Source organism: Pteropus alecto, unplaced genomic scaffold (assembly GCF_000325575.1).
Source record: "Pteropus alecto unplaced genomic scaffold, ASM32557v1 scaffold8, whole genome shotgun sequence".
Lineage (NCBI taxonomy): Eukaryota > Metazoa > Chordata > Mammalia > Chiroptera > Pteropodidae > Pteropus > Pteropus alecto.
This window is the reverse complement of record NW_006494609.1, coordinates 12,611,057-12,614,700: the sequence shown is the minus strand read 5'-3', so window position 1 is coordinate 12,614,700 and position 3,644 is coordinate 12,611,057.

Sequence of the window (3,644 nt, the reverse complement as noted above, 5' to 3'; positions counted from 1 at the left end):
AAGAAGGACCTATAAGTTAGCTGGAAGAGAGGCATTTTCCTTAGACCGTAGGAGAGAAACCTTCGGCTATGGGGAGCATGTTTCAGAGGCTCAGGGAAGAGGCCCGGGAGAGAAGCTGAGGGCCTCATCTAGATGACCTCGAGATGACACCCCTTTTCTTCTCTCCCTTCCTTACACTCTGATCCAGAGGTTGGAGGAGAAAGGATGACTGCGTGAGGCGGGGGAAGAGAAGTCAAACGCCATCTTCTTCCAGGCAGGCAGCCAGACTGCTCGGGGGGAGGCTGTGGGTGAGAACAAAGAAGCTAAAATTTTATGATGCCTTTGGACCAGAGAGATGCATCACCCGATCAAGACGTCTTTGATTATTTTAAAGTGTCTGGAAGCACCACGAGGCTTGTCCTAAATCTGATACAGGAGCAAGAAAAAAAAACCAATCCAAGGAATGAATGGAAAGAGCCAGCAAGAGAGAGAGAGAGAATCGAAAGTGTTCCTTGATGGTGTCCCACGAGCTACGCGTGTGTAACGCAGCGGCTTCCTCATTCTTTCTCGCAATAACCTGGGAGGTGAGCACTGTTGTGAAAAGTGGTAATGATTCCACAGATGAGGGAACCGAAGCTCAGAAGGGTAGATGGTCTGTTTGTGCAAAACCCCAGACTGAGGACAAACAGAGGCAGGACCTGGGTACCTGTTCCACCAGACCACAGAGCTCCCACATCCTGGTCAGAAATGATACCGGAACCAAAACCCACGAGGACACGGAGCCCAAAGCCTATTGTCAAAAAGTCAGAGGTCTCTAGACGGTAGCCTTGCATCTATCTGGCTGGCAACGTGGCACTCTTCGTCCTGGGTCAATATGCGTTTAATTAGGTTGTTTTTTTTTTTGGTAAAATCCAGATCAAGCATGGACTCTCTCCTTTTCACACAAGTGTGGTGTAGAGGGTTTTGGTTGTGGGGAGGTGGTGAGGTCTTTCTGACGTGCCATCTCCCTGAGAGGAGGATGCACCGGAAGTCGTTTATTTTCTTAAACACACCTATTTTATTGCTTTGTGAATTTAGGCCATTTCAATAGAAGCATCCAGAGGAGAAGCGAGATGGCGAAAATGGAAACTGCTACAGACGTTCACTGGTCAGTTTCCCCTCGGGGGAATTGTTCTCCTTTTCGTGAGAACAGATTAGGTTAACTGAGTATGGCTGGTGTCTCTGTGCTCAGGGCCCCTTTCCCGTGGAGTATTTATGGCATTTCTGTGACGAGAAGGTCCTTGCCCAGAAATAATGCTTGCTTGCTTCTCCCGAGACTCAGGGGAGCCTCCCTTAACACCTTAGATGAGAGAGGAACATTTCTAGCAGGGGAGGAAATAGAAGAGGACCCTCCTCTACCCCATGGAAACAGTTTCCCGGTCATATCCCCGGAGTCGGCTTGGGATATAGGTCCCCGCTGTGTGTAAGTGAGCAGTCCCCACTAAGGGGGCCATGCCTACCCTTTATTCAAATCCTCACTCCCTTGGCCAAGAGCGGGAAGTGGTGATGGGAAGAGCTAAATATTACATTACACTGTCTTGAATAGTAACTAGAGGAATAGAAAATCTCTGACCACTCTCTCTCTCTCTCTCCGTGTCCTGAGGCATCCATCCTGCTCAGATGACAGGACTAAGATCAAGGCTGCAGCCAGTTAGGGAGCCGCCTCTGATTCTGGCAGATTCTAATGCAGGAACCTCGTCTCATCAAGGGTGACTGAAGAAGAGGCATATGTTTAGCTCAGAAACAACCAAAACCTTAGAGAGGCATGAAAAGGCCACTGGTTTGGGAGAGAGTAAGCTTGTTCTCTGTGACTCCAGAGGTAAGATGCAGGGAAGGGGGTTGAGGTCGCCCACAAACAGACTCGTTCCAGCTCAGGGCATCTTATAACTAGAAGTCCCCTTGTTCTTTGTAAGACCTCCCAAAACACTGAGGAAGGTACTTCTCTCACATTGCCTCTGGCCTTTCCTCCACATCTAGCCCACGGCCGGTCATTATGCTGCCCCTGACGTGAATCAGTATGGACTGAGGATGGGGTGGCATATTCTTTTGGTGACATTTCTTTGGGAAAGGTCTATAGAGTTTGATGTGTTCTGCCCTCTCAGTGGAGTTACAGAAAAGAGTGGGGTTTGGGGATCAGATTACTATTGGTTCCAAGTGTAGCTTTGTGGCTGGCTCATAAGTTGCGTGACTTTTGGCAAGTCATTTAAACTCTCAAGCCATAGAGTTCCTAATTGTAAACACAAAACAAAACAAAAAACACCAGTATCATAGTGTAGTTGTGAGAATTCAATCCTTATGGCTTGGCACCTGATAATGACAACAGGAACTTACATATAAATGGCGATCTCAAAAGTCACTTCGTATTTGTTTTACAGTGTATAATGCTTAGAAATATTGAATATTACTAAATGGTACATTCTATAAAACAAGACTATGTTACAGTTACAAGTCCAAATACCCCGTGTTTTCAAGTGAATGATTTGATCTTAGGTATTGATGATTCTGTGTTTTTCTCCTGATATTATTTTTTTCTATTTTTTTTTTTTGTGTGTGTGTCCCTCTGCTAGCACATGACAACAGACAAATTATAGTAGACCTCCTAAGTATAAGAAAAGCCATTCATAGAAAACTTAAGTTTTACATATTTTTATATGTTAAATTCAATATGCTTATTTTTGGACTCAAACTGGGTTTGAATTCCCATTTGGCTATTTAATTAGCTTTATGACTTTGGACAAATTGCTTGACTGTTTTAAATCTGTTTGCTCATCTATAAAAAGAGAATTGAGAGGATTGAATTTATTGAAATTATAAGGGGAAAGCTTAATGGTTACTATGGTTTGAATGTGTCCCCTCAAAATTCATGTGTTGAAGTCTTAACCCCGCCAAAGCAAGGATTTTAGTGGGTGAGGCCTTTGGGCGGTGCTTTGATCATGAAGGTAGAGCCTTTGTGAATGGGACTAGTGCCAGATAAGAGAGGATCCAGAGAGATGCCTGTCCTCTTGCACCGTGTGAGGACACAGGGAGAAGGAGCCGGCCGGGAACCAGAAAGGGGGCCCTCACCAGAGGGTGACCATGATGGCACCGTGGTGTTGGACTTTCCAGCCTCCAGAACGATGAGAAATAGATTTCTGTGTCTCGTAAGTGACTCAGTCTGTGGTATTTTGTTAAAGCAGGCTGATTGCACTAAGACAATGGTATTATGGTTTTGTTTTGTTTTTTTAAATCTGGTAACTGTGATTAGTGGGTTTTTTTTTTTTTTTGGTAGAATAACTTTTTTTATTATTCAATTTTAGCTATTGCGTTTCTGGGCTCCGAGGCATCAGCATGTCGTGGTGTGGTCACAGACCCACAGCGTCGGTGGCGATCACGGTGGCGATCTGGTCTGTATTAGTTTCCTATTGCTCCTCTTAACAAATTACTACAAATTCGGTGGCAAAAAACCAAATGTATTCTCTTAAAGTTCTGGAATTCAGAAGTCTGGAATCAGTCTCACCGGGCTGAAGTCAAGACGTTGGCAGAGCTGGTTCCTCTGGAGAATCTAGGGGAGAATCGTTTTCTTACCTTTTGTAGCTTTGGGAGGCCACCTGCAATCGTGGGCTCGTGATCCCTTCCTTTCATTGCTC